Source organism: Leopardus geoffroyi, chromosome B1 (genome assembly GCF_018350155.1).
Source record: "Leopardus geoffroyi isolate Oge1 chromosome B1, O.geoffroyi_Oge1_pat1.0, whole genome shotgun sequence".
Taxonomy (NCBI): domain Eukaryota; kingdom Metazoa; phylum Chordata; class Mammalia; order Carnivora; family Felidae; genus Leopardus; species Leopardus geoffroyi.
In genome coordinates, this window is record NC_059327.1 from 134,890,092 (window position 1) to 134,909,352 (window position 19,261).

The 19,261-nt window shown below is 38.5% G+C and overlaps 1 protein-coding gene across 8 annotated transcripts in view; it reads right to left on the reverse strand.

Annotated features, from left to right (window-relative positions):
* Window positions 1-19,261, reverse strand: part of ARHGAP24 (Rho GTPase activating protein 24) — a 674,755-nt gene that overhangs the window by 165,947 nt on the left and 489,547 nt on the right. Inside the window, exon 1 of one of the 8 annotated variants that reach the window (XM_045473455.1) lies at window positions 6,324-6,633. The exons of 6 other annotated variants lie outside the window; for them this stretch is intronic. The gene's annotated coding sequence lies outside the window, so the exon portion shown is untranslated. Of the gene's footprint in view, window positions 1-6,323; window positions 6,634-19,261 lie in introns of those variants that run through there. One more of the 8 variants, XM_045473456.1, reaches the window with a different exon arrangement.

A 19,261-nucleotide genomic window follows, 5' to 3' on the forward strand; every position in this document is an offset into this window, starting at 1 on the left:
AAGCTCCAAATATAACTGGGTAGTCCTCTGTGATTTTTCGATGCTTGCAGGCATTTGAAGTGCTGTGGATTTGCCTTAATCTGTTGCTAGGAACACTGCACATTGCTCCGAACAACCTGCCAGTCTGAGAAACCTAGCGTGAATGACATCAGTGTTTCTTTTATTCAGGTCAGAGGATGGTGTGAGGTAGTATGAGAGGTCATGGAAAGGGAGGAATTCTAGGATAAAGAAGCTAACAAGAGGAATAGGAAGTGAAAAAGGAGAAAGAATTGACAGACCCTAAGGAAAGAGCTTTCCAGCTGAAGTCCTCCTGTTTCCTACCAAGCACACACCCCTGGAATTGGTTCAGTCTAGTCTGATAACAACTGAGAAGGGCCAGTGCACAGCGGACAGTGTCTAATTCCCTTGTCACACCAATGGAAATCATAAACCGGAAACCTGCAGATACCAGAGAGAGTGATGCCACTTTGAGGCCTCAATCAAATGTCAGATTTGAGAATCAGGAGAACTAAGAGAAAGAAATCCACCTACAATGTTTTCCTAACACGTGTCTGGCTCCAGGATAAAACACAAAGCATCAGTTCTGGAATTTAAAAAGTAATTAGATTTATATTTATACCTTCTTTGCTTTTTTTTCATCTCAGAAACTTGAGTACCTGGGTGACATAGAGGGTGGTGGGGCAGATGGCACACAGAAAGGACCATGTTGATGCCCCCCTTCTGCTACGGGTAATGGCCATGATGGCCACCAAGGCTAGGTAACTCCCAAGTGGCAGAATGCCATTTCCAACCCTGCTCACAGCTGCTTAGTGATGTGGTTGGTATGGCAACTACTCTGTGCCAGTCAGCACACCAAAGCCTTCTTTTAGCATGCATATTGTTTCATATTTTGCATCTAAATCTTTAGCTTCTCTAGAATTTTTTTGGGGGGGTAAGGGATAAACACTTTTTTTCCCCAAATGGCTATCTAGTTGTACCAGTATCCGCTGTCAACTCACTGTTCCCCACTGTTTTGAAGTTCCATATCTATTACACACTAAACTCCTGTGAGAAATTCCAATAACTGGAATGGAGAAATTAAATCGGGAAGGTAAAAAAAAAATCCATTCCCACTGAAACACCATATACATGCTTTCTTCTTTCCTAAATGTTTAAAAATGGAGAGAAGAAATGGTGCAAGGGGAAATGCCATATTTCTAGGGTTTCTCCTTCCTCGATTATGAACTATTTTTAGCACATGTTTATTCTAATCTGATAAATCAATGATCCTATTCAACTATTAAAAGTTCTTTGATCCCTCTGTACACTGCTGATGACTTGAGGAATAAGGACAGTATGAATTACATTTGACAGTTCAGTTGAAACTGAACTGCTACTCAATTTATGCATTTATTACCAGAATCCTAATATGGAAGTATTAATTGTTAGTCTCTATATTATTTAATATATCGCTGTGTGGGACAAGTAAAATATACCTAATTATTCAGTAAAGAGGATTTAGTTATTTTTAGCCTTTTTGTTGATTTTTTTTTTTTTTTGAGATAGAAAGAGAGAGACAGAACACGAGTGGGGCAGGGGCAGAGAGAGAGGGAGACACAGAATCTGAAGTAGGCTCCAGGCTCTGCGTTGTCAGCACAGAGCCTGACATGGGGCTCAAACCAGTGTACCACAAGATCATGACCTCAGCCAAAGTTGGATGCTTAACTGACTGAGCCATCCAGGCACCCCTATCTTTTCGTTGTTTTAGAAAGCATTGAATTTAAAAAACAAAAACAATGAAACGAAAACCTCTTTGGAGTTCACTAGGAGGGTTACCTGGATCGGTAGGGAGCATTTGGTGTCAAAGAGATTGTTGTCCATAGTGGACTAACCAGGTGAACACCACAATTGGCAAAATGATACTAAGTAATCTATTACTGTGTGGGAGTGTTAACTTGTATTAGTCATGAGTTTTTATTTTCTGTATTTCTTATGATTTGACATCTGGGGTCCTGCTGACCCTGGAGAGACTGCCCCTCCCAGGGTTAGCTAATTTCTAAATATAGCAAATAAACCATATGCAAATAAACCAACCCAGAGCTGATATCCCACTTTATAGGCTCTCACAAGGCTCTCCTTCTGGGACGCTATCCATCTGCCCTAACCACCTCAGGGCCAGGTACCCAGACAACTAGAGATAGCCCCTAATACCCTAGAGCCTGCTGACATTATTCAAAGCCAGTACTAAACGTTCCTACCTTGGCTTGCCTGTTCCTTTCCAAGGAAACCACAATAAAGACTCATCCATGATTTTCCATCTCTCCCTCTGTCTCCTGACCAACCCTGGTGTTTCCTCAAGTGCCCCCCACCTCCACCCCATGGCATACTGCACCTTCTCCTCTTGGTAACTATGAGTCACAAACTATCTCTCTTTTCAATGGCAATCATCTCCTGATCTATTGGTCTCACTATCTGTAAATAATAATAACATCTGCATTTAAAAACATAGTTCTCTTATAAACTTATAAAGAAAAGGAGATCGTTCTTATAGATACAAAATAATCCCTCTTACCAAATTGATGTGCTCATATAAGAGTTATCAATCCAGTGAAGCCCTATTCTACAAGAGAATAGGGAAGGGACAACCTCCAGTATTTTATACTTTATCATCAAAATATTCAAAGAATGCTGGCCTTTAAAATATCCTATCAGAAGAGAGCATATAAAAGTCTCTTTATATTAATTTTGTTATGTTGGAGTAGAATTCTTGAACATTCTCTTAAGATCCAATATGCTTGTAATAGGAAACTTTGCAATGATTTCCTGTTGATGGTTTCTTAGCCATTTGAAATATTGGAAGTTGTTAAATACATTGTCTCAAAGTGATTATCTGTATTACATATAGAAGAGAATCATTTGACTATCAGAATGTAAAGAATTTAACTTGCTATTAGCATTAAAAAATAAAGGTTTTAAAAAACAGGAATTGTATTGGTTGTAACATATACATTTGAGATAAGTTACTTTGGTGAGTATCTCCTACAGTGGCCAAGGAGACAGGCAGGCACAATTTGAATCTGTCTTGTAACAACCACACTCTATGCATTCCATTTCCTTTGTAGATCTTAGATTCGAGACAAATAATGAGACCTCTTGAACAGAGTTGTGGACAATGTTTTTATCTCTGTTTCCAATGGAGAATCTCCTGCTGCCATATGCTCTTACTCAAAGTTCTCAAAGTTCTCACTGAGGAGCCCAGTGACTGTCAGGACATTCCTCCACCAGAGGAATAATCATATCATACACCCCATTTTCCATGTTTCTTGTTTCCAAATAACCTAGGCTTCCACTAAGGAATCTGGAAGTAATAGTTAAAAGTTGTGTGAGTGCCCATTACTTCATCTGAATCTAAACCACTTGGGGAGGAGTTAGTAGGCAGAACCGAACTTAATTACCTTAATGTTAAGGTAAAGAGACATAAAAACTACTGATACCACTTTAAGTAAACCCCATATACCACAGATCGCATTTAATCTCAATTTACCAAAGCTCTTTGTAAAAGTCTGTGTTGGTATGTGTAAACAATTGTTGATAAAGGTTTCCAAGCTAACTAGTTATAGACTAGAAGGAAAGAACAACATGAATTGCCAAATTGTAAGCATAATAGATAATGGCCATTCCCTGCCTGGTAGACATTCTTTCTCAACAACCACCCCATTTTCCTGCTCAGAGGGGGCAGTAATCTCTTGATCTCAGGGGAGATGGGTCTTTCCCCAGTTCCAGGAGATAAATCACAGCTGCTTTCTTGCCCAGGGTGAAGAGATTGAGTATAGGTCTAAAGAAAAAAAGGTTTAGCAAATTAAAACCTTTATAATTTTAAAGTGTAGAATAAAGGAGAAAGCCGAAAGAAGGAAGAGAAAAACCAAGAACATAATGTTAAATTTAGGCTTTTTAAAAAATTAGAGATGCTTATCATATATATAAATAAAGGCTAATCTTTTTCTTTAACTGAGAGAGCTTAATTGCACAGAAGTAAATGTGTTTGAACAGACTGGCATGTGCTTTGAGGTCAGTACCTATAATCTCTAAACCTTTTTAAACCTCTTTGCATATCGCAGTAAGCTAGTTATCCAAAGAATAAACACAGACACTATTCTAGGCTTTTTTTTTTTTTTTGTGGCTGTTTACATTGATTATGGTTCAAAAAATAGATGACTAAGTTTCTAGTCTTTTTGCATGGAAGGTGATCATGTGTACAGATGGACACCACTTTTGAACGTATTGGACCGTAAGTGGCACAGAGATGTGAATACTGTCATATTGATAGAGCAATCGTAAGAAGCCTTCCATCAGATCTTTTCAGTCATGGAGAGAAAGTCATGTTAAACTCTTTTATTTTTTTATTTTATTTTTTAATAACATTTTTAAGTGTTTATTTATTTTTGAGAGAGAGAGAAAGAGAGACAGAGTGTTGAGTGGGGGAGGGGCAGAGAGAGAGGGAGACAGAATCCAAAGCAGGCTCCAGGCTCTGAGCTCTCAGCACAGAGCCCGACATGGAGCTTGAACCCATGAACCTGAGCCAAAGTTGGATGCTCAACCAGCTGAGCCACCCAGGCACCCCCATGTTAAACTCTTTTAAGGAAGTTGCCAAATTTTAGATTGTGGCAGCAGAAAGCCAAGGTAGGGGAGGTTCCTATATGGAAAGGCCAGTCACCAATTCTTTGTACACTGCAAGTTCCATGTCTGTCAAATGAAACTATTGCTGCTCTTAATTGGCACAGAAAGCATGACAACGGTAAAGTCGGATGTTTTCTGCTCACCATTCCACGGTGTCCTAACAGTCTGAAAGCAAGAAACCATGACGAGAGTGTCCAAAGAACTCAGCAGTCCATGTGTATGTAACAACAGGTGACATTCTAGCTTAGAATATTAGACTCTTCTTCCTAACTGACATAACACAAAGGTGGGACAAATGATTTTGATATTGTATGTTAGCTACAAAGTGTTTTGAACAATTTTAATGTTCAGTGCATTTTAATGTAACTTATATACTTAATTAGTTTAAAGAAATCAACCTAAAATAAAGTTTTATTTTTTTATTCTAACTTTATCAATCTTGGCAATGGAATTCAAGTTAATTAAGACAGATGAGTACATTCAGAGACAGGTTGACAACATGTTTTATTAAGAACTTTTGCTCTTGGCTTCATTTCTGCTGACTATGAATTCCCTTAAATGTGCTATTGTTCTTTCACTAGACATAAAAACTTGAGCAGTTGATGTACTTTTCAGTAGCCCATCATAATGATTCCTCGTCTTAATGTATACTATCTTTTCCTTTCTTGTAAACTTTGATAGCTTTTTGAATTTTTATTCTTCTTCTATTCATATAATACCAAATTCCCGTATGTTTCCCTTTTCTAGAACATGTATTTCACAAATACAAATCTCCTGTATATTTATTTAGATACAATAACACAGGGTCTCTCCTTTATATTTTGTATCGGTTCAGTTAATTAGTTAACACACAAAACCAGTGCAAGATTAAGGCCTGTCAGCTTACCCAGACCACATTTTGGATTCCTTTGTACTCCTAGTGAGTACACACTCCACACCCCCGCAAGACAGTTGTATTGTCCTTGTATGTTCAAAATGTGAAGTTCCAAAATTCAAATATGCTGATAGTGAAAGACTTATAAGCTGATTTGGTTAATTGTAAATGCATTAAAATATAGCTGAAGATTATTTGGGTTTCTTTTGGTTCTCAAGCAGTTTTTTTTTTCACACATGTGTGCGTAAGCACTTGTGTGCGCACGCGTGTACACATCCACCCACACACACACACACACACAGACACACACACACACACACTAATAGCCAAGCAGTTTTCATTTTGACGAGCAAAAACACAGAAACTCCCATGTTACTTCTATCACCAGATCAGAGCCCAAGGCACTCTGCTCTCCGCAAAGTTTCAACCACTAAAATGTGGGGGAAGCAAAGAAAACACCACAGCAAGAACTCCCAACAACTAGCAATTCCGATTTATGTCCGAAGCAGTTTTCATGTGCTTTCAGATCAGCATGGGAATTCTGTATATGAACAGCTAGGTAATTTGGCAGCAGCAATTAATGAAAAAAAATCCAAGAAAACAGCACTAAACTGATCACATTTCAGGGTAAGAACAGCACTGTGTCCAATCCATTGCCACAATTTGACACTGTGGAGAGCTGAATGGATCGTGACAGAAAACAAGGGTATAAATAAAACCACACGCAGTCTAGGTCCTGGCTTTGTGGTGATCTAAATATCCCCAAATTATCAAACACAATAAACAGCAATACCTGGCAATTTGTCTCCAAATTAATGAGAAAGCACCCAGCTCTCACCTTGCACAAACACACACTTCAGTGGTCAGTGACAAATGCAGGCAGCACTTGCAGGCTGGGAGACCAGAACAGCTGCTCTGTCCTGAGCCGCTTAAAGCACATTGGAGCCCGGCTCCGGTCCTACTCTCCGTTGGTTCGCTGCAGTTTCTCCCATGACTCCATCACCCAGGAATGGAAACCACTGCCCTCTCCCCAGCACTAGTGGGCTCCCCAGCTACTGAGCTCAGGTAAAAACGCTGAGTCCTGCAAGGTCGGCACAAGGTGAACATGGGCAAAAACAGTATAGGGGAAATGGAGGGACTGGCAAGGAAAGACCCTAAACTCCAGACGCTTTGCCTTTCAAGAGATTCCAAAGTCCATAAATCAGAGCTGCAACAATAGGCAGAGAATTGGTAAATCTGAAAATCCCCCAGTGGCACTGAGCCAATTTGCTAACCCAGCGGTACTCTTTAAACCGTAATCTCTCTCACTCCCTCAATCTCTGTCTCTGTCTCTGTCTCTGTCTCTCTCTCTCTCTCTCACACACACACACACACACACACACACACACACACACACACACAGATTTTAGTGTAGCTATTCTAAATTATCCAGACGTACTTCTCAAGACAAAAAGTTTTTGTATACCCTTTCCAGGTAACAAAGCTTAAAAATTATTTGCTAAAATCAAAATAAAATAACTTTATAGAGCAAACTCATTTCTGGTAATAAACTAATTCATATTAGTGAAGTCTTGCTTTTTATGCATATACTGGACTTATGCAAACACCCTCCCACACTAAAAAGATGGTAAAGATGTATACATTCAGAGCTGATTGGCAGAATCAATGAAAATTTCTCGTAAAAATTCCTATCATCTTTTTCAAGATTAGTCTTGACATAGGCACATTTTAATCTGGAGAGGTTTCAAGAAGGAATTTCTTCCTAAAATACAGGTATGTATTTTATGTATGTATGTTCTGTATGTATATGTTATAGACAGATACAAACATGTTTATAAATGTTTCCCTGGAGAATCTCCCTGAGTGTTTATTTCTCATATTTTGGTTTTCCTATTAGAAGTGGAGAAGGAACAATTTTTTAAGCTTGCAGGTACATTTTGAAACAATTATCTTGCCTGTGTATTTTTTCTTATTGGTAAATAATTACTTACTGAAGTTTAGGTTGATTGCATGAACAGAAAACAGTTCTCCCTTTACCACTTTCCTCTCCCCTCTTTCTCTAACCACCACCACTCACCAGCCATATGAATGTAAGCAACTCCCTGAACCTCCCAGGCATCAGTTTTGTAATCTATAAAATGGGTTTTGTTTTTTTTTTACTAGTGTCTGCTTTGTCTGCCTCCTGGGATGGTGTCAGGGTGAAATGGGAGAACAAGCAGAAGCAAATGCTTTGTAAATTGTAGAACACTGGAAAAGCACAGACTTGCTGCATTTTCCTCCCTTCAGTTGCCTGTTAGTACTGGGACTAGTGAATTTCTTTCCTGTTCTCAAAAAGGATTCCTTAGGCTTCACAGGAAAGTGTTTGTTTCAAGTGGTCTATAAATAGAGTTTAAGATTTCATTGAACTGCTGTTCTCCTTGGGGCGGGTCTTGATGGCAGTGACCACATGTCCAGAGTCAGTTAATTGTGAGCAACATGAGCACATGAGCTCCGTCTGGTCTTTGAGGCAGAACCAGACCAGCTGAAACCCTGAGAGAAAATGCTCATGTGATAGCCAGTTTCACAGTTCACCTGGGGTCAGGGTGTAGCTCAGGTATTTGAGGGAGGGGTTGCCCAAAGGGATTGAGGAAGGGGAAAGGTTGGGGTGCAATGCCAGATTCACTGCTGAGTTAATTCAGTGACAAACACTTCTGGGCATTCGTGCTGGTGTCCTAACAATTACATATGCATTATTTAGAGACTAGGTAGTTGTAGGGAGGGGGGGACCAAGAAGGGAGACTAGGGACGCCTAGGTGGCTAGGTTGTTAAGTGTCAGACTTGGACTCTGGTCTTGATCTCACGGTGCTGGGAGCCCCCAGTCAGGGTCCATGCTGACAGCTTAGAGCCTGGAGCCTGCTTCAGATTCTGTGTCTCCCTCTCTCTCTCTGCCCCTCCCCCGCTCACACTCTGTCTCTCTCTCTCTCTCAAAAATAAATAAACATTAAAAAAAAAAAAAAAAAAAAAAGAAGGGAGACTAATGGGGAACCAGAAGGGAACTAACAATGTGAGTGCCTGTCTCATGAGATACACAGGGCTGGGAGCTTCACAGATATTCTCTGAGTTAATGCTCACAGTAGTCCTACATGGTAGTCATTATTATTCCCATTTCACAGATGAAATGAAACAGACTGCACATTGTTACTGGTGAGTGGTGGAGCTCGAATTACTGTGGAGGTCAGCATGGCCTAGAGTCCCATATTCAGAGAAAATTGGTTTATTTATAACTTTCTTGGAAATAGAAAGGAAATAAAATTTGGTTTTCAAATGGGGTAGGGAAGGCAAGAAGGCAAATTTTCAAGGAAACTTCTTGAGGTTATTTATTGGGCAAGTTAACTTTTATAAGGAGTGCAGACATTTTTTAGGAAAACGCATTTTGATTTTTTAAATAATACAGTTGTAGGATACAGGGAAAACATTTTAATATATGCAAACAATTCTTTTTTTTAATAATTTGATCCTGCCTGTCTTCAAATTGATTCTGAGGTCTTCAAGCAGATTCTGAGGTCTTTCTCTAGAGCAGAATAGCTTTCTGTTTTTCAACATCCACTAAACGCATTATTGTATTTTATTTTGTTTAAATTACTGATCCTTAGGAATGCCCACAAGAAAGCAAGGTAATGTCTTACCATTAAATGTAGCAGGAAAGTCATGTTTTCAACTGTAGTTTGGAGTATAGTAGAAGAGTCATAATTTTCAGTCCCCTGGATCTGAGGATATTCATAAAATGTCAGATTCGTTCTACCTATTTTATTTGAAAGCAGAGGCAGGGACCAAACTGCAGCCCTACATGGTATCTGTTTTGGCTGCCCCCCACTTTTTAAGATTTTTTAAATGTTTATTTATTTTTTGAGGGAGAGAGAGAGAGAGAAATAGTGTGCAGGTGGGGGAGGGATAGAGAGAGAGAGGGAGACACAGAATCCAAACCAGGCTCCAGGCTCTGAGCTGTCAGCACAGACCCTGAAGTAGGGCTCGAATCCACAAACCGTGAGATCACGACCTGAGCCCAAGTTGGACGCTTAACCAACTGAGCCACCCAGGGGCCCCTTGGCTGTCCCCTTTTTAAGTGGCATTCCCAGCTGAAGTTGTATACGCAAGCCAATTCATATCATATCCTATATTCCTGCCTTTGATCTCTCCCTTTTCTAGATTTTCGAAATCTTTTCTGAGAATGCCAGTGTCTAATTATACCTCTGCTTTTAACATTGCCATCTGCAAAGTGCACCATCCAAAATGCCTTCATAAAACTAGCCTTCTCCTTCTTCCTAAATCTAGTTTTAGAAAGAAAACGATTCGTCTGGCAGTCTTGCAGATAGAATCAGTTTGTCTCAGATATTTTTATTAAAGAGAAAAGTATAACTGGGCCACTAAGTTAGTAATAAGTCAAAGTAAATAGTGGAAAAAGGGAATAAATGCAGGTACTTTAATATCAATTTTTCAAGTTAAATTCTGAATGGAAAAAACAAAACCACAGCATCCTACACAACCGATCAACCCAAGTAAAAGTAGACCAGGGACCTTCAGTTACTTGTTCATTTCCTTGCTACTTTTGCTTACAATATACATTTTGGCACTCACTACAACCCCCTTGTTCTCATGGAATCATATTTAACTAAAGAGGAAGTGAAATAAAGGAGTGAATCTATTGGGAAGCTGCTAATGACAAATATAACATTTGGTAAAGTAAAAAGGCTGCTTTGTCTCATTCCCAAACCCATCTTATTTCTGAATGAAAAAAAGGATGAACAGCCAGTCAAAATTATTTTTTTTAAAAAGAAAAGAAACTATTGAAGCAAGCTTTCAATTATCTCTCATGTCATAAATAATACAAATGAAAACAGTTTTTGGCACTTTCTTTGAATTATAAATTTGTCGCGTTAAGGTATTTTGCTTTTCAAACACCACAGGTAGTGTTTGCCTGAGTGTAATTCCACAGGAGGAAATAAAAGCACATTGCCTCCTCACTTTCTTGATCTAAGAACTTTCATTTCTTTATTTAAATTTTGAAATCCTTGTTTCAGAAGCACATCTTGAAAAGAAACTTGGTTAAAGTTCAAACGTATGAAGAAGAAGGCATTTGGAAACAGGGGTCAACATTAGTAATAGGTGAAGAAAGTAAATAAGATGTTCTGGTTTTTTGTTTGGTTCCTGTTGCCTTGCCTAATAATGACATCTCTCTGGGGTTCCTGGGTGGCTCAGTCAGTTTAGCATCTGACTCTTGATTTCAGCTCAGGTCATGATCTCGCAGTCATGAGATTGAACCCTGTGTTTTGTGTGGAGCCTGCTTAAGATTTTCTCTCCTTCTCCCTCTGCCCCTTTCCCTCCCTCTCTCTCTCTGTGTCTGTATCTCTCTCACAAAAAAGAAAGAAAGAAGAAAGAAAGAAAGAAAGAAAGAAAGAAAGAAAGAAAGAAAGAAAGGAAGGAAATGACATCTTCCTGATGTGTCTAGTGGCAGTGTTTACCTTCATCCTCAAGGAGGTCTGGCTTGAAATCCATAGAATCCCTCCTACTGGAGGGAACTGGGTTCATGGATGAGCAGGATGGAGTTGTTTCCAATTTGCAACCAAAGAGAAAAAGTATTTTTCTAACACATTTTTCCCTGCCACTCCCTTTAATTCGATTCCTTTCCTTAGGCCTTAGAAACAACCCCACATGATAATACCTATTAGCCATGGAGAGTAATTACTGTTAAAACAATAAAGGTCACTTTGGGAAAAATTTAGAGTAATCTGAAAGGTATAAGTTTTTAGCATTTCAAGCATTTTGTGTGGATGCTTAAAGATATGTATGTGAAGTCTCTTACTCCAAATATAGTTAAAATCATGAAAATGAACACTTCCTAATTTACTATATTTTTAAATATAATTTTTTTATTGAATGGTAATTTTTCCTGGATGCAAAAAGATGTACCTATTAACACCTTTTCTACTCTAAGATGTGATGAATCACTGCCTTGGTTTTGCTGAAAGCTTTTCTAAATACATTCAAGAAGTTTTTGAAAAAGAAATACTTACAAGAATGGATAAAGAGGGAAAAACCCTGGAAATTATCCCTTTATGAACACAGGGGAAGGAATTCCTGAGTGTTTTTAGTTGCTATCATTTGTTTAGTTATTACATGATTATTTACTACATTCCCATGCCCTGCTTTACCTCCCCATGACTTATTATATTTTATAACTGAAAATATTTTTTTAACTCTATACATTTTTTTTAATTAAAAAAAATTTTTTTTGAGAGAGAGACAAAGTGTGAGTGGGAGAGGGGCAGAAAGAGAGGGAGAGACAGAATCCAAAGCAGAATCCAAACCTGTCAGCTCAGAGCCCAATGCGGGGCTCAAACCCACAGACTACAAGATCATGACCTGAGCTGAAGTTGGACGCTTAACCTACTGAGCCACCCAGGTGCCCATACTGGAAGTCTTTTCATCCCCTTTACCTTTTTTGCCCAGTCCCCCAATTCCCTCCCCTCTGTCAATCACCAGTTTGTTTGTATTCATGAGTCTGTTTCTGCTTGTCTGTTTTTTAGATTCCACATATAAGTAGAATCACATGGTATTTGTTTTTGTCTGTCTGACTTATTTCACTTAGCATTTACACCCTCTAGATACATCCATGCTGTTGCAAATGGCTACATAATATTTTTCCTGGCCACATAATATTCTTGTGTGCGTGTACGTGTGCATGCGTGTGTGTGTGTGTGTATTAACATCTTCTTTATCCATTCGTTCATCTACTGGTGGACACAGGTTGCCTCCAAATCTTTGCTGTTACAAATAATGTTGCAGTTAACATAGGAGTGCACCTGTCCGTTTGGATTAGTATTCTCATTTTCTTCAGATAAATACACAGAAGTAAAACTGCTGGATCATATAGTAGTCCTATTTTTAATTTGGGGGGAACCTCCATATGCATTTCTGTAGTGGCTAGTATTTTGCATTCCCACCAACAATGCACAAGGTTCCCTTTTCTTCACATCTTTGCCAACATTTGTTATTTCTTGTCTTTTTCTAGCTATTCTGACAGGTGTGAGGTGATATCTCATTATGGTTCTGATTTGTAATTCCCTTATGATTAGTGATGTTGAGCATCTTTCCATGTGTCTATTGGCCATCTGTAGGTCTTCTTTGGAAAAAAATCTCTATTCAGGTCCTCTGCCCTTTATTTAATCAGACTGTTTGGTATTTTGGTGTTGAGTTCTTTAAGTTCTTTGTATATTTTGGATATTAGCCTCTTATGGATATAACATTTGTAAATATCTCTTCATATTCAGTAGGTTGTTTTTTTTTTTCTTTTGTTGATGGTTTCCTTCACTGTGCAGAAGCTTTTTATTTTGATGTAGTCTCAATTGTTTATTTTTGCTTTTGCTTCCCTTGCCTGAGGAGACAGATCCAAAAAAATATTACTGAGACTGATGTCCAAGAGTTTACTGTCCATGTTTTCTTTCAGAAGTTTTATGGTTTTCAGTCTTATATTTAGGTCTTTAATCTTTTTTCAGTTTAATTTTGAGTATGGTGTAAGAAAGTGATCCAGTTTCATTATTTTGCATAGAGATGTCCATTTTTCCCCAATACCATTTATTGAAAAGACTATCTTTTCCCCACTGTATATTCTTATTTCCTTTGTTGTAGATTAATTGACCATATAAGCAAGGGTTTATTTCTGGACTGCCTATTTTGTTCCACTGATCTGTTTTTATTTTTGTGCCAGTACCATACTGTTTTGATTACTATAGCTTTGCAGTATATCTTGAAATCTGGAATTGTGATCCCTCCAGCTTTGTTCTTCTTTCTCAAGATATGTCATAGTAGAGGGGCGCCTGGGTGGCGCAGTCGGTTGAGCGTCCGACTTCAGCCAGGTCACGATCTCGCGGTCCGGGAGTTCGAGCCCCGTTTCGGGCTCTGGGCTGATGGCTCAGAGCCTGGAGCCTGTTTCCGATTCTGTGTCTCCCTCTCTCTCTGCCCCTCCCCCGTTCATGCTCTGTCTCTCTCTGTCCCAAAAATAAATAAACGTTGGAAAAAAAAAATTAAAAAAAAAAAAAGATATGTCATAGTAGAATAATAACTGAAATTTAGAGCACTATTTAGGAGCTTTTAAATGCTTTATGGTACATTTAATGAGTAAAGTATATTAGAAAACAGTGTATATAATGTTATCTGAATTTTATATTATATATTTAATAATACAGAAAAACCTGAAGTTTTAATCTCTAGACACTGAGATTATAGTAAGTTTATTTTCTTCCCGATCTTTTTCCATTTTATAATGTCTTACAAGGGCCATTACTACCATGTAGAAGAAGGGAAGGAAGGAAGGAAGGAAGGAAGGAAGGAAGGAAGGAAGGAAGGAAGAAAAGACAAGAAAAGAAAAAATCAGCATGTTTGGGAATATTTCTTGATAAAGCGAATTCACCATGTTTACAATCTCTGTACTTGGAAAAATTCAGTCTCCAGAGCTTTTATCACCATAACTCTCACCATTTGCATTAAAAATATTCATGAGTACACATAAAAAAATTCTAGATGCTCTACTATTATAACGTATGGAAAATGTAGAATAGTGTCACTCATTTTTAAAATATTAAAAAAGGAGATAGAGGAAATGGCAGGTATGTGTATAACCTCAAATATAGAGAATGGATATGGTGCAAATATAAACAGCCTTATATACATTCATGACAATATCGTAATAATTTGGGGATAAGTGCTTATTTCAAGAAGCAGAATGGTAAGCTAAAATCTTTATGTGACCAGGAAAATCTATTGTCTTCTAAAATGTGATCTTGATTGAGCACATAATTTAGGGAGATCTCTTCCGTAATGTCAATATAAATTTCTTTAAGGTGAGCAGGGTACCAGGGGGTGAGATTGCATTGCTGATGATAGGCCTTACTTGCACTTTTGTTTGTGTTTCATATATCTTTCTGACCTAGGAGCCAGTTGGTGGAGAACTCAGGCTTAAAGAAAATAAACAAACATCATCCTGTTCATTAAATGGCAGACTTGGGTCCTTGGTGTAGATAGAAGGCTTGACGCCTGTCAAGAATTTTTGAACACAGCCTAAGATTCATTCACTTGCTACTGCTTTATCTGTTTGCTTGCTAAAATAACACTTGAGCACCTGGAGAAATAGCAAGACCAAATCCACATAAATCGAGCATTTTACTTTTCAATAGTTAAATCATAGCCATATATTTTTGGTTTTAAGTTTTGGTGGTGAACTCTGCCACTTACTAACTGAGCAATCCTGGGCAAATCACTTCCCTCCCTAGGTCTCAATTTCCTTACCTGTCAAATGAGATCCCACCCAGATAGTGGATGTTGAAATGGCACGTAAACTGAGAATCTAAGGAATTGTCATTATATGTTAATCTGCTCTAAATTTTGCAACTTTGGTGTTATATTGATTATCACTGATTTTAAAATGAGCTCCGTAGCTTTTACTGCTAGGAAGTATAAATAATAACATAATATAAAGACATATTACCATCAATTCATTCCAATATTTATTCATAAAGCACAGTATAAAGGAATGACATCAAAAAACTGAATTCATAAGCCTTCAAGACAGCCTCCTTAGCTGCACAACTTTTCAAACTGGCTCAAGAGTGGTTCTCAAAATATTTCTTCTGATAACTACTTTCTTCCACAAGTCCCATGGCATTCCCCATTAAAACAACAACAAAAAAGAATCTGTACAATGGCAAACAATCTGTTATGAAGAGGGCTATTGCAACATCTTGAGAGAGAGGGCAAGACCAGGAATGAACAAATGGGCACAGGCAATAGTGGAGGTAATAAACATCTCTACCCACAATGGGGATCAATGAATGTTGTTAACTGGCTGTAGAGAAGAAAAAACAAATGATGTCACTGAGGAGAAAGAAGAATAGGAAAGGAAGCTAAAGTGGAGGCCTATTTCTTCCTAATGAAAAGATGTACAAAACAAAGTTTTTACTTCCTCAAGAAAGTTTTGAATGTTATGGTTTCAATTATATTAGAAGCAGGGTGGGGTGTACTTAAAGGGATCTGTTGACATCTAATTGAGATTCTTTTGATGATAAAAACAATCACCCCCTGTTGTGATCCTGAATATTAGAAAAAAAGAAATTTTAGAGTGGAACCAACTTAGAAGTGGCATGAATATGAGAGGCAGTGGAGATGGTAGATAATAGGGTGCACTCCTTGAATACCAAGTCTCTCTGGGCTGGGAAGTTCATTGCCTTTGACCAAGACTATCTCCATCTATATTCAGTAGTTGCTGAATCTCAAGTTCTGGGATAAACTCACCCCTAGGATGAGGAATAATGGGAAAACATCTGCTAACGGGAAGAAAAGCTTTAAGATTTGCATCACTTAAAGATTTTTATTAAGAATATTTTATATAATTTGCAACTCAGCATCTTGGGACAAAGCCTTTTGACCCACACTAGTTACATGTCTAGGGATCATTGCAGATGCTGCCATTTTTAATAGCCAATAAACTTCTCAAGAAAGACATAAAAATCATAGGATCTCAGCATTAGAAAAGATGCCAGTGGCCATGTAGTTCAAATCCTTATCTTATTACTAAGTTGAAGATATTCATTAAACAATATTTTTCCTGTTCACTAGAGCAGAGGGTTAATGTAGGAAACCAAGTGTTCCAAACCTTTCATGAATATGGAAATACTGAGACAGTATTGATTAAGAGATCTTCATACTCTCTTTTCTGTGTCAATGATTTTATTAACATTTAATTTCTTGTGGCAATACCTCAAATTTCCAGTAAACATTTGCTATAATAATTCTATATCTCTATAACTAAAAGAAAAACGACAGTCTAGAAACATTTTTTTTTGTTTGATTGGGGTGAGAGAATGAAGTGTTGGTGGTTAGCCAGCTTGTGGTCAAACAATTTAATACTTTTATTAGGACCATTTATAGCATTAGAAAAGTAGAGCACCACTAGAATATGAGGCAACAGAAGTTTGAGGATGAAAGATGCTCTCTATAATACCATTGGAAAATTAATTTGTGCAAAGGAAGTCCAGAAAAGGAAGAAACTGAGGCATAAAAGAGCAAAGTGACTTGACAGATCACTCAGCCCTGTTAAGTGGAGGAACTATAAGCAGAAATTCAGGTTACTGCCTCCAGAGTCCATGCTGCTGAGGCCTGTGCTGCGCCGCATTATGAAATATAGTGCATGTGCCTGTACCTTGCTTTAATTATGATCAAGAACAAAGTGGATAGCACCACAGTCTTACAGAGCTCCAGTGTTACCCAAGATATTATCCCTATTATTTCATCTGTGAAAAAATTGAATCATATAAAAGGTAAGGGCATTTCTCAAAGTCACAGAGCTATTTGGTGTTGAAAATTAAAGATGAAGAAGATATTGTCTAACAAAGTTGGTAATTCACTTATATCAAAAGCGAAGCTGAAATTTTTAAAAAGAAACTCTCAGTAATAATGTCTACCATTTATTGAGCATTACTTATATTCCAAGGATTTTACATACATTTTTATTATCTTCCCAACAGCCCTGAGAGATAGATTCATTTTATCTCATTTTATAATCCTCATGTTACAGATGAGGAAAATTGAGTCTCAAAAATTTAAGTAGCTTGCCCCAAATTACATACCTAGCAGGTGATGAATCAGGATTCAACTCCAAAGACCATGTACTTTCAAAATACCTTTGGGGGACCCCAGGGGATATTTCAATGCTGGGAGTTGAATACAGAGAAATGAGAGAAAGAGAAATCTCATTGCTAGACATACATGTTCCCTGCCCTTCGCAGTCTATCTTTGGCATTTCCCCTCCCCCCTACCCAGAACTAACCCACTTGTACCACTTATCACTCCTCAGGTTTGAAAAGTCCCATTCTTGCCATTCTACCAACAGCTTCCTTTATCTTCTAAGACTGCCTCTCCAGGATGTTCTGTAAGCCAGAAACTTTACGCAACAATAAAGGGTGTTAGAACTGAGCACTGGAGGTCCACAGTAGATTCTGTACTTGAAAAAAGGGAAGGGGTTCTTTAGCAGAGAATGGTAAATAAACTTCTACATGTACAAATATATTCAGTTGCATTGTCACTTTTTATAAGTGACTAAGCATTAAATAAAATAAAGCATTTCTCTGTCTTACCTAAAATACTTATTTAATGAATCACACGAATAATGCATTTATTGTCTATGTAATGAACACCCTGATATATGAATCTCAATATAACTAGCTAGATATGATTGTTTCTTTTCCTAATTTTATATAATATCTTCTTTCTCACCTTTATTCAAATGGAAGGGCTCGTTTTGTATTTGAATTTAAACTCCTTTCAATATGTAATACAGAAATCCATAAAATGTTAATAATGTTGATAATGGGGAGGAGGAAGAAAGATGGTGGTGGAGTAGGAGGACCCTAGGATCACCTTGTCCCATTAATACAACTGGATAACTACCAAATCATCCTACATGCCCCAGAAATCAACCTGAAGACTGGCAGAACAAACTTCACAACTTAAGGTAGAAAAGAGGTCACACTGAAGAAGGTAGGAAGTGTGGAGATAAGGCTTGAGAGAGAAATGGATCATGGCCACTGCAGTGGAGAATGAACTTGAAAAGGGTGAGGGACACACTGGCACACAGGGGAGTGCATGGGTAAAAGGAAGCCCCACTACAATTGACTTAGAAAGCGAGAGAACCCAAATTTCATGAGTTCTTGAATCAGCAGGGCTTAAAGCCTGGAGTTTTAAAAGGCTTGGCTGGGATAGAGCCCATAGGCATTGGGGCTGCTTTTAGTGAGAAGGCAGGGCAAACAGCATGCAGACATACAGCATGGAAACAATGATCTGAAGAGTGCCTGGGTTGCACAGTGGGGAGGTTAGTTGTTCATCTTGGAATTTGTCACAGAGAGGCAGCATTCATGTAGAGACCCCTCCAGGAACAAAGGAACTGGCAGGCACCATTTACCTCCCTTGCCTCTTATCATAAACACAGGGCCATCTGCAGGAACCAGATGTTTAGGAAGCAACCTAAGTTGCTTACACAAGACCTGTCACCACACCCTGTGCTCCAGTGGAACCGCTCTTCCCAGTCAAGCTTGCCTCAGTCCCAGCATGTCAAACTCCCTCCTTCAGAAGATCAGCCCAAACCCCTGCCAGCACTGTGTCTCCTGATGAGGGTGTTTTGCAAGGCTTCATTTCTGGTGCAAGTGACAATAGGGTTCATTTCATAAGAAGACAAGAGTGCACACCCAGTTAAAATGCACCACATTCAGGCCAGGGACCAAACACTGCCCACAACAGGCAAAAAGAGCCTCTGCAAATGACTGGCCTGCAGAATGAAGCAGCCAGGACACAACACCAGAGCACACACAGCACACATTGGACACATTCCCTGAAGCACCAGGCCCTGGGGAACAAGGAACACTACACTGCAGGGCACTGTAGGACCTCTTCTTCATAAAGCCATTACCCTCAAGAACAGGAAATGTAGCTGACTTTCCTAACACAGAAAAAGAGGCAAAAAGACTTAGACAAAATGAGAAGACAGAGGATTTTATCCCAAATAAAGGAAAAGGCCAAGGCCTTTTGAAACAGATATAAGTAACATGCTTGATAGAGAATTTAAAGCAATGATTATAAGGATGCTCGCTGGACTTGAGAAAAAAATGGAGGATATCAGTAAGACCATTAACACAGATAAGGAATGAA